Below are 11,943 nucleotides of genomic sequence, written 5' to 3' on the forward strand. Positions count from 1 at the left end.
ACTGGCCCATAGACAATGCAAACGTTCTTCTGAAAATGGCGGTCATTTCTTCTTTAAGTTGTGCTTCAGACCAGTCAGATGTAAAGGAAATCATCCCAATAAGGCCATCTCGTGCCAAACTTGCTCTTGAGTCTCCCCTTGGAATGCGGAATGTTGATGCTGACGAAAAAGGCAAGCACACAACATCTCTTGTATAGTGTTTTTTTCTGGGTTTTTTCTGGCTTTGTTTTTTCTGACAAAACGTGAGTGTGTAGCAGGCCTTTGATGAACTGATGGAAAGGGAACCTGAAATCAATGAAAACACAGACACCTGTGCATTACAGTGCATTCCACAGCTAGCTCCCTCGCCATCCTGTAGCTCCCTCGCCAACCTATCCCCAGCCAGCTCCCTCGGCATCCTATCCCCAGCCAGCTCCCTCGCCATCCTATCCCCAGCCAGCTCCCTCGCCATCCTATCCCCAGCCAGCTCACTCGCCATCCTATCCCCAGCAAGCTCCCTCGCCATCCTATCCCCAGCCAGCTCCCTCGCCATCCTATCCCCAGGGAGCTCCCTCGCCATCCTATAGCTCCCTCGCCATCCTATCCCCAGCCAGCTCCCTCGCCATCCTATCCCCAGCTAGCTCCCTCGCCATCCTATAGCTCCCTCGCCATCCTATCCCCAGCTAGCTCCCTTGCCATCCTGTAGCTCCCTCGCCATCCTATCCCCAGCAAGCTCCCTCGCCATCCTATAGCTCCCTCGTCATCCTATCCCCAGACAGCTCCCTCGCCATCCTATCCCCAGCTAGCTCCCTCGCCATCCTTTAGCTCCCTCGCCATCCTATACCAAGCCAGCTCCCTCGCCATCCTATCCCCAGCCAGCTCCCTTGCCATCCTATCCCCAGCCAGCTCCCTCGCCATCCTATCCCCAGCCAACTCCCTCGCCATCCTATCCCCAGCCAGCTCCCTCGCCATCCTATAGCTCCCTCACCAACCTATCCCCAGCCAGCTCCCTCGCCATCCTATCCCCAGCCAGCTCCCTCGCCATCCTATCCCCAGCCAGCTCCCTCACCATCCTATCCGCAGCCAACTCCCTCGCCATCCTATCCCCAGCTAGCTCCCTCGCCATCCTATAGCTCCCTCGCCATCCTATCCCCAGCCAGCTCCCTCGCCATTGTATCCCCAGCCAGCTCCCTCGCTATCCTATCCCCAGCCAACTCCCTTGCCATCCTATCCCCAGTCAGCTCCCTCGCCATCCTATACCTCCCTCGCCATTCTATCCCCAGCCAGCTCCCTCGCCATCCTATCCCCATCTAGCTCCCTCACCATCCTATAGCTCCCTCACCATACTATCCCCAGCCAGCTCCCTCGCCAACCTATCCCCAGCCAGCTCACTCGCCATCCTATCCCCAGCAAGCTCCCTCGCCATCCTATCCCCAGCCAGCTCCCTCGCCATCCTATCCCCAGCGAGCTCCCTCGCCATCCTATAGCTCCCTCGCCATCCTATCCCCAGCCAGCTCCCTCGCCATCCTATCCCCAGCTAGCTCCCTCGCCATCCTATAGCTCCCTCGCCATCCTATCCCCAGCTAATTCCCTTGCCATCCTGTAGCTCCCTCGCCATCCTATCCCCAGCAAGCTCCCTCGCCATCCTATAGCTCCCTCGTCATCCTATCCCCAGACAGCTCCCTCGCCATCCTATCCCCAGCTAGCTCCCTCGCCATCCTATAGCTCCCTCGCCATCCTATACCAAGCCAGCTCCCTCGCCATCCTATCCCCAGCCAGCTCCCTTGCCATCCTATCCCCAGCCAGCTCCCTCGCCATCCTATCCCCAGCCAACTCCCTCGCCATCCTATCCCCAGCTAGCTCCCTCGCCATCCTATAGCTCCCTCGCCATCCTATCCCCAGCCAGCTCCCTCGCCATTGTATCCCCAGCCAGCTCCCTCGCCATCCTATCCCCAGCCAACTCCCTTGCCATCCTATCCCCAGTCAGCTCCCTCGCCATCCTATACCTCCCTCACCATACTATCCCCAGCCAGCTCCCTCGCCAACCTATCCCCAGCCAGCTCCCTCACCATCCTATCCCCAGCCAACTCCCTCGCCATCCTATCCCCAGTCAGCTCCCTCGCCATCCTATCCCCAGCTAGCTCACTCGCCATCCTATAACTCCCTCGCCATCCTATCCCCAGACAGCTCCCTCGCCATCCTATCCCCAGCTAGCTCCCTCACCATCCTATAGATCCCTCGCCATCCTATCCCCAGCTAGCTCCCTCGCCATCCTATCCCGAGCCAACTCCCTCGCCATCCTATCCGCAGTCAGCTCCCTTGCCATCCTATCTCCAGCTAGCTCCCTCGCCATCCTATAGCTCCCTCGCCATCCTATAGCTCCCTCGCCATACTATAGCTCCCTCGCAATCCTATCCCCAGCCAGCTCCCTCGCCATACTATATCTCCCTCGACATCCTATCCACAGCCAGCTCCCTCGCCATCCTATAGCTCCCTCGCCATCCTATCCCCAGCCAGCTCCCTCGCCATCCTATCCCCAGCCAGCTCCCTCGCCATCCTATAGCTCCCTCACCATCCTATCCCCAGCAAGCTCCCTCGCCATCCTATCCCCAGCCAGCTCCCTCGCCATCCTATCCCCAGCCAACTCCCTCGCCAATCTATCCCCAGCCAGCTCCCTCGCCATCCTATCCCCAGCCAGCTCCCTCGCCATCCTATCCCCAGCTAGCTCCCTCGCCATCCTATAGCTCCCTCGCCATCCTATCCCCAGCCAGCACCCTTGCCAAACTATCCCCAGCTAGCTCCCTCGCAATCCTATAGCTCCCTCGCCATCCTATCCCCAGCCAGCTCCCTCGCCATCCTATCCCCAGTCAACTCCCTCACCATCCTATCCCCAGCCAGCTCCTTGGGGATAGCTCCCTCGACATCTTATAGCTCCCTCGCCATCCTATCCCCTGCCAGATCCCTCGCCATCCTATCCCCAGCCAGCTCCCTCGCCATCCTATCCCCAGCCAACTCCTCACCATCCTATCACCAGCCAGCTCCCTCGCCATCCTATCCCCAACCAGCTCCCTCGCCATCCTATAGCTCCCTCGCCATCCTATCCCCAGCCAGCTCCCTCGCCATCCTATCCCCAGCCAACTCCCTCGCCATCCTATCCCCAGCCAGCATCCTTGCCATCCTATCCCCAGCTAGCTCCCTCGCCATCCTATAGCTCCCTCGCCATCCTATCCGAAGCTAGCTCCCTCGCCATCCTATAGCTCCCTCGCCATCCTATCCCCAGCCAGCTCCCTCGCCATCCTATCCCCAGCCAGCTCCATCGCCATCCTATCCCCAGCCAGCTCCCTCGCCATCCTATCCCCAGCCAGCTCCGTCGCCATCCTATCCCCAGCCAACTCCCTCGCCAACCTACCCCCAGCTGGCCCCCTCGCCATCCTATAGCTCCCTCGCCATCCTATAGCTCCCTCACCATCCTATCCCCAGCCAGCTCCCTCGCCATTCTATCCCCAGCTAGCTCCCTCGCCATCCTATAGCTCCCTCGCCATCCTATCCCCAGTCAACTCCCTCGCCATCCTATCCCCAGCAAGCTCCTTGGGGATAGCTCCCTCGACATCTTATAGCTCCCTCGCCATCCTATAGCTCCCTCGCCATCCTATCCCCAGCCAGCTCCCTCGCCATCCTATCCCAAGCCAACTTCCTCGCCATCCTATCCCCAGCTAGCTCCCTCGCCATCCTATAGCTCCCTCGCCATCCTATCCCCAGCCAGCTCCCTCGCCATCCTATCCCCAGCCAACTTCCTCGCCATCCTATCCCCAGCTAGCTCCCTCGCCATCCTATAGCTCCCTCGCCATCCTATAGCTACCTCGCCGTCCTATCCCCAGCCAGCTCCCTCGCCATCCTATCCCCAGCCAACTTCCTCGCCATCCTATCCCCAGCTAGCTCCATCGCCATCCTATAGCTCCCTTGCCAATTAATCCCCAGCCAGCTCCCTCGCCATTCTATCCCCAGGTAGCTCCCTCGCCATCCTATAGCTCCCTCGCCATCCTATCCCCAGCCAGCTCCCTCGCCATCCTATCCCCAGCCAGCTCCCTCACCATCCTATCCCCAGCCAGCTCCCTCGCCATCCTATCCCCAGTCAACTCCCTCGGCATCCTATCCCCAGCCAGCTCCTTGGGGATCGCTCCCCCGCCATTCTATAGCTCCCTCGCCATCCTATCGCCAGCCAGCTCCTTGGGGATAGCTCCCTCGACATCTTATAGCACCCTCGCCATCCTATCCCCAGCCAGCTCCGTCGCCATCCTATCCCCAGCCAACTTCCTCGCCATCCTATCCCCAGCTAGCTCCCTCGCCATCCTATAGCTCCCTCGCCATCCTATCCCCAGCCAGCTCCCTCGCCATCCTATCCCCAGCCAGCTCCGTCGCCATCCTATCCCCAGCCAACTTCCTCGCCATCCTATCCCCAGCTAGCTCCCTCGCCATCCTATAGCTCCCTCGCCATCCTATCCCCAGCCAGCTCCCTCGCCATCCTATCCCCAGCCAACTTCCTCGCCATCCTATCCCCAGCCAGCTCCCTCGCCATCCTATCCCCAGCCAACTCCCTCGCCATCCTTTCCCCAGCCAGCTCCCTCGCCATCCTATAGCTCCCTCACCAACCTATCCCCAGCCAGCTCCCTCGCCATCCTATCCCCAGTCAACTCCCTCGCCATCCTATCCCCAGCCAGCTCCTTGGGGATCGCTCCCCCGCCATCCTATAGCTCCCTCGCCATCCTATCGCCAGCCAGCTCCTTGGGGATAGCTCCCTCAACATCTTATAGCTCACTCGCCATCCTATCCCCTGCCAGCTCCCTCGCCATCCTATCCCCAGCCAGCTCCCTCGCCATCCTATAGCTCCCTCGCCATCCTAGCCCCAGATAGCTCCCTCGCCATCCTATAGCTCCCTCGCCATCCTATCCCCAGCCAGCTCCCTCGCCATCCTATCCCCAGCCAGCTCCCTCGCCATCCTATCCCCAGCCAGCTCCCTCGCCATCCTATCCCCAGTCAACTCCCTCGCCATCCTATCCCCAGCCAGCTCCTTGGGGATCGCTCCCCCGCCATCCTATAGCTCCCTCGCCATCCTATCCCCTGCCAGCTCCCTCGCCATCCTATCCCCAGCCAGCTCCCTCGCCATCCTATCCCCAGCCAACTCCTCGCCATCCTATCCCCAGCCAGCTCCCTCGCCATCCTAGCCCCAGCCAGCTCCCTCGCCATCCTATCCCCAGCCAACTCCTCGCCATCCTATCCCCAGCCAGCTCCCTCGCCATCCTATCCCCAGCCAGCTCCCTTGCCATCCTATAGCTCCCTCGCCATCCTATCCCCAGCCAGCTCCCTCGCCATCCTATAGCTCCCTCGCCATCCTATCCCCAGCCAGCTCCCTCGCCATCCTATCCCCAGCCAGCTCCCTCGCCATCCTATCCCCAGCCAGCTCCCTCGCCATCCTATCCCCAGCCAGCACCCTTGCCATCCTATCCCCAGCTAGCTCCCTCGCCATCCTATAGCTCCCTCGCCATCCTATCCCCAGCCAGTTCCCTCGCCATCCTATAGCTCCCTCGCCATCCTATCCCCAGCCAGCACCCTTGCCATCCTATCCCCAGCTAGCTCCCTCGCCATCCTATAGCTCCCTCGCCATCCTATCCCCAGCCAGTTCCCTCGCCATCCTATAGCTCCCTCGCCATCCTAGCCCCAGATAGCTCCCTCGCCATCCTATAGCTCCCTCGCCATCCTATCCCCAGCCAGCTCCCTCGCCATCCTATCCCCAGCCAGCTCCCTCGCCATCCTATCCCCAGTCAACTCCCTCGCCATCCTATCCCCAGCCAGCTCCTTGGGGATCGCTCCCCCGCCATCCTATAGCTCCCTCGCCATCCTATCGCCAGCCAGCTCCTTGGGGATAGCTCCCTCAACATCTTATAGCTCCCTCACCATCCTATCCCCTGCCAGCTCCCTCGCCATCCTATCCCCAGCCAGCTCCGTCGCCATCCTATCCCCAGCCAACTCCTCGCCATCCTATCCCCAGCTAGCTCCCTCGCCATCCTATAGCTCCCTCGCCATCCTATAGCTCCCTCGCCATCCTATCCCCAGCCAGTTCCCTCGCCATCCTATAGCTCCCTCGCCATCCTAGCCCCAGATAGCTCCCTCGCCATCCTATAGCTCCCTCGCCATCCTATCCCCAGCCAGCTCCCTCGCCATCCTATCCCCAGCCAGCTCCCTCGCCATCCTATCCCAAGCCAACTTCCTCGCCATCCTATCCCCAGCTAGCTCCCTCGCCATCCTATAGCTCCCTCGCCATCCTATCCCCAGCCAGCTCCCTCGCCATCCTATCCCCAGCCAACTTCCTCGCCATCCTATCCCCAGCTAGCTCCCTCGCCATCCTATAGCTCCCTCGCCATCCTATAGCTACCTCGCCGTCCTATCCCCAGCCAGCTCCCTCGCCATCCTATCCCCAGCCAACTTCCTCGCCATCCTATCCCCAGCTAGCTCCATCGCCATCCTATAGCTCCCTGCCATAATCCCCAGCCAGCTCCCTCGCCATCTATCCCCAGTAGCTCCCTCGCCATCCTATAGCTCCCTCGCCATCCTATCCCCAGCCAGCTCCCTCGCCATCCTATCCCCAGCCAGCTCCCTCACCATCCTATCCCCAGCCAGCTCCCTCGCCATCCTATCCCCAGTCAACTCCCTCGCCATCCTATCCCCAGCCAGCTCCTTGGGGATCGCTCCCCCGCCATTCTATAGCTCCCTCGCCATCCTATCGCCAGCCAGCTCCTTGGGGATAGCTCCCTCGACATCTTATAGCACCCTCGCCATCCTATCCCCAGCCAGCTCCGTCGCCATCCTATCCCCAGCCAACTTCCTCGCCATCCTATCCCCAGCTAGCTCCCTCGCCATCCTATAGCTCCCTCGCCATCCTATCCCCAGCCAGCTCCCTCGCCATCCTATCCCCAGCCAGCTCCCTCGCCATCCTATCCCCAGCCAGCTCCGTCGCCATCCTATCCCCAGCCAACTTCCTCGCCATCCTATCCCCAGCTAGCTCCCTCGCCATCCTATAGCTCCCTCGCCATCCTATCCCCAGCCAGCTCCCTCGCCATCCTATCCCCAGCCAACTCCTCGCCATCCTATCCCCAGCCAGCTCCCTCGCCATCCTATCCCCAGCCAACTCCCTCGCCATCCTTTCCCCAGCCAGCTCCCTCGCCATCCTATAGCTCCCTCACCACCTATCCCCAGCCAGCTCCCTCGCCATCCTATCCCCAGTCAACTCCCTCGCCATCCTATCCCCAGCCAGCTCCTTGGGGATCGCTCCCCCGCCATCCTATAGCTCCCTCGCCATCCTATCGCCAGCCAGCTCCTTGGGGATAGCTCCCTCAACATCTTATAGCTCACTCGCCATCCTATCCCCTGCCAGCTCCCTCGCCATCCTATCCCCAGCCAGCTCCCTCGCCATCCTATAGCTCCCTCGCCATCCTAGCCCCAGATAGCTCCCTCGCCATCCTATAGCTCCCTCGCCATCCTATCCCCAGCCAGCTCCCTCGCCATCCTATCCCCAGCCAGCTCCCTCGCCATCCTATCCCCAGCCAGCTCCCTCGCCATCCTATCCCCAGTCACTCCCTCGCCATCCTATCCCCAGCCAGCTCCTTGGGGATCGCTCCCCCGCCATCCTATAGCTCCCTCGCCATCCTATCCCCTGCCAGCTCCCTCGCCATCCTATCCCCAGCCAGCTCCCTCGCCATCCTATCCCCAGCCAACTCCTCGCCATCCTATCCCCAGCCAGCTCCCTCGCCATCCTAGCCCCAGCCAGCTCCCTCGCCATCCTATCCCCAGCCAACTCCTCGCCATCCTATCCCCAGCCAGCTCCCTCGCCATCCTATCCCCAGCCAGCTCCCTCGCCATCCTATCCCCAGCCAGCTCCCTTGCCATCCTATAGCTCCCTCGCCATCCTATCCCCAGCCAGCTCCCTCGCCATCCTATAGCTCCCTCGCCATCCTATCCCCAGCCAGCTCCCTCGCCATCCTATCCCCAGCCAGCTCCCTCGCCATCCTATCCCCAGCCAGCTCCCTCGCCATCCTATCCCCAGCCAGCACCCTTGCCATCCTATCCCCAGCTAGCTCCCTCGCCATCCTATAGCTCCCTCGCCATCCTATCCCCAGCCAGTTCCCTCGCCATCCTATAGCTCCCTCGCCATCCTAGCCCCAGATAGCTCCCTCGCCATCCTATAGCTCCCTCGCCATCCTATCCCCAGCCAGCTCCCTCGCCATCCTATCCCCAGCCAGCTCCCTCGCCATCCTATCCCCAGTCAACTCCCTCGCCATCCTATCCCCAGCCAGCTCCTTGGGGATCGCTCCCCCGCCATCCTATAGCTCCCTCGCCATCCTATCGCCAGCCAGCTCCTTGGGGATAGCTCCCTCAACATCTTATAGCTCCCTCACCATCCTATCCCCTGCCAGCTCCCTCGCCATCCTATCCCCAGCCAGCTCCGTCGCCATCCTATCCCCAGCCAACTCCTCGCCATCCTATCCCCAGCTAGCTCCCTCGCCATCCTAGCTCCCTCGCCATCCTATAGCTCCCTCGCCATCCTATCCCCAGCCAGTTCCCTCGCCATCCTATAGCTCCCTCGCCATCCTAGCCCCAGATAGCTCCCTCGCCATCCTATAGCTCCCTCGCCATCCTATCCCCAGCCAGCTCCCTCGCCATCCTATCCCCAGCCAGCTCCCTCGCCATCCTATCCCCAGCCAGCTCCCTCGCCATCCTATCCCCAGTCAACTCCCTCGCCATCCTATCCCCAGCCAGCTCCTTGGGGATCGCTCCCCCGCCATCCTATAGCTCCCTCGCCATCCTATCGCCAGCCAGCTCCTTGGGGATAGCTCCCTCAACATCTTATAGCTCCCTCGCCATCCTATCCCCTGCCAGCTCCCTCGCCATCCTATCCCCAGCCAGCTCCCTCGCTATCCTATCCCCAGCCAACTCCTCGCCATCCTATCCCCAGCCAGCTCCCTCGCCATCCTATCCCCTGCCAGCTCCCTCGCCATCCTATCCCCAGCCAGCTCCCTCGCCATCCTATCCCCAGCCAACTCCTCGCCATCCTATCCCCAGCCAGCTCCCTCGCCATCCTATCCCCAGCCAGCTCCCTCGCCATCCTATCCCCAGCCAGCTCCCTCGCCATCCTATCCCCAGCTAGCTCCCTCGCCATCCTATAGCTCCCTCGCCATCCTATCCCCAGCCAGCTCCCTCGCCATCCTATCCCCAGCCAGCTCCCTCGCCATCCTATCCCCAGACAGCTCCCTCGCCATCCTATCCCCAGCCAGCTCCCTCGCCAGCTCCCTCGCCATCCTATCCCCAGCCAGCTCCCTCGCCATCCTATCCCCAGTCAGCTCCCTCGCAATACGTTTTTAGTTCATTGTGAATGCAAAATGTAGATGCAAACCAACTAACTGATAGTATCATCAACCCATCATGGGGTCTCTATACGATTGATCGATTACCAGGTGGTTCATTAACCTTTTTTTGTCAATAATTTATTAAATCAAAACACTGGTGTTGTGTAAAATATGCCACCATGATTGGAACTAATGCCGAAACATTACACCACACAAATTAAAAAACCAACAAACAGCCAGCTAGGTTACATGAGTATGAAAGTATACCGAGCGGTATGATGTCCCAGTGGAGGTGGTGGGTGTGGCTGGCCCCGGTGTGTTATTGTAGGTGGTGGGAGCCTGAAGAGACATTAGCTAAATATTAGCAACATTATATTTCATGTGTTTTTAATGTTTATATGCCCAGCAGTCAAAAACCAGGGTTGAGATTGGCAAAGGAACCAAAGAGAGATACATTTTATGCTTTTTTACAGTATGCACTCTGACTCTGGTACCTTATTCACATTAAATTAAATGTCTTTATCATTGTGATTGCCTCTGTCCTCCATCAGCATTACTCTCTCTCTAGCCAAGCAGAGAACGGTTTTATCTTGTGAGTAAAGGCCAGCAGGTAAGCCAAGGTGAGATGTCTGACTGAGGAAAGAGGCATATTTCCATTTTTTTCCAAATAACAATTTACAGTGTCATTTGTGGGCCTGAGGGGTGACAAGTAGCCTCCGTTAGCTGTAACGCTAAATTATATAATTCATGCTTTGCTGCTCAGAACATCTTCACATAATCCAATGCTACATGATTTGGAAAACATACTTACCGAGGTGGCCTGTGGCTGTGGTGGCCCTGAGGCGGTTGCTGTCGCTGTTAAAAAATGTTGTATAGCCGCCAAGACGGCTCTGCCGATGTTCTCGGCTAACGCCGATTCGTTGGACGTTTTCGCAGAGTGACCTTGACCAACAGTACCGTACCTGGTCAGGGGCGGGCGGGGAAAGGCTCTTGTTGGCCAACATGCAAGCGAACATGACAGATCAATCAAAGTGAGCCCCCTCGTGGCTGGCTATTATGGCTACAGGTCATAATTCCCGCACCCTTCATAAAAGTGACTCAAAAAAAACTCAAAGTAGCCTACTCTTCAAGTACAGTTTCCCCAAACGTGTTTATTATTTTAGGTAGTTATTATCACGATAATCCATGTCCGAGAGTCCATTTCCCCAGATGAGATGGTTTTTATTCGTTATTTGACACTACAAACACACACTGACCTCCTCAAGCTTTTATTTTGGCACTTCTGGTTACCGGCATTTTGAATTTGCATATTAGTTAAATATTTAGTTTCACCTGAAACATTTAGATTTAGATTTAACATTTAGATTTAGATTTAGATTCAATATTTAGATTTAACATTTAGATTTAGATTTAGATTTAATATTTAGATTTAACATTTAGATTTAGATTTAGATTTATCATTTAGATTTAACATTTAGATTTAGATTTAGATTTAGATTTAACATTTAGATTTAACATTTAGATTTAGATTTAGCATTTAGATTTAGATTTAACATTTAGATTTAACATTTAGATTTAGCATTTAGATTTAACATTTAACATTTAGGTGTAACATTTAATATTTAGATTTAACGATTTAAAATATCTCTAAGTTGACAAATATTGTTGTAAATGTGCTAAAAAGTGACCGTCAAAAATTCATCCCAGTTTTTTAAACATTGTTTGAAGCTAAATGTGACAAAATGTTGCTGTTATTTTCAGCGTGAGCTGCTTTACAAACGGCACCCCATACACGGCAGTCAAAATTAGCTCAAACTGCGTGGCAATAAGGAAATACGACCTGCTTTGGCGATAATTAACATAGACAGTATATAAGAATGGACCAACAGATCCCGTGTCTCTGGACGGAGACCAGTGAAGGCCTTTAGAAGCACTTTTCCGGTGAGCGCTGAGCGTTACTGCGCAGCCTCCAACTGAGAGAAACGACGTAAATGTGACGTGAGCAACGTGTCTGAAAGTTGGAAGTCTTCTGGTAGCTGTGCCAAGAGAAATCTCAATCATTCCCAATCTTGCAGAGACGGAGAGTGTAGGTATATGTAAGGAGATAACATGGACACAGGCTAATTACTGCTAACTAAAATGCTAGTTAACATTAGTAATTAAACTTAAACAGCTAATGTAAGTCTAAACTGCCTGCGAGCTTCTCCTGTACTATACGGTAATTCCTCTACTATGCGACAGTAAGTCGCGTGGTTATGACACAATCGTTAGCCTATTTTTACAAAAACGTCTGCTACGGAGCCATAACGTGAGGTACAAGGTAATGGAGCCTTTTATACATTGTCGTGTTTCTTTAGAAATAAACAATGGACAAATAAAGTCTTTAAACGCTTCAGATGTAAAGTTATTCGCTGTCAAAGTGACGCCAAAATGAATGGCAGTCAATGGAATGCTAACGGGGGGTGATCGCTTTATAGCATCAAAATGGCGCCATAGGAGATTCGAGCTTTGAAACGAAGCTTACCCCCTTGATAATTAATAGCGACGCCGACAACACAATCTTACG

General features: G+C 56.7%; 1 long non-coding RNA gene across 1 annotated transcript; it reads right to left on the reverse strand.

Annotated features, from left to right (window-relative positions):
• Nucleotides 1-218: 218 nt before the first annotated feature.
• Nucleotides 219-10,231, reverse strand: LOC116067551. Its single transcript, XR_004898175.1, has 3 exons — nt 10,189-10,231; nt 9,645-9,716; nt 219-285 (listed from the first exon to the last, which is right to left on the reverse strand). It is a non-coding gene; the product is annotated as an uncharacterized LOC116067551 (long non-coding RNA).
• Nucleotides 10,232-11,943: the final 1,712 nt, after the last annotated feature.

The sequence above is a fragment of the Sander lucioperca genome, chromosome 8, assembly GCF_008315115.2.
Source record: "Sander lucioperca isolate FBNREF2018 chromosome 8, SLUC_FBN_1.2, whole genome shotgun sequence".
Lineage (NCBI taxonomy): Eukaryota > Metazoa > Chordata > Actinopteri > Perciformes > Percidae > Sander > Sander lucioperca.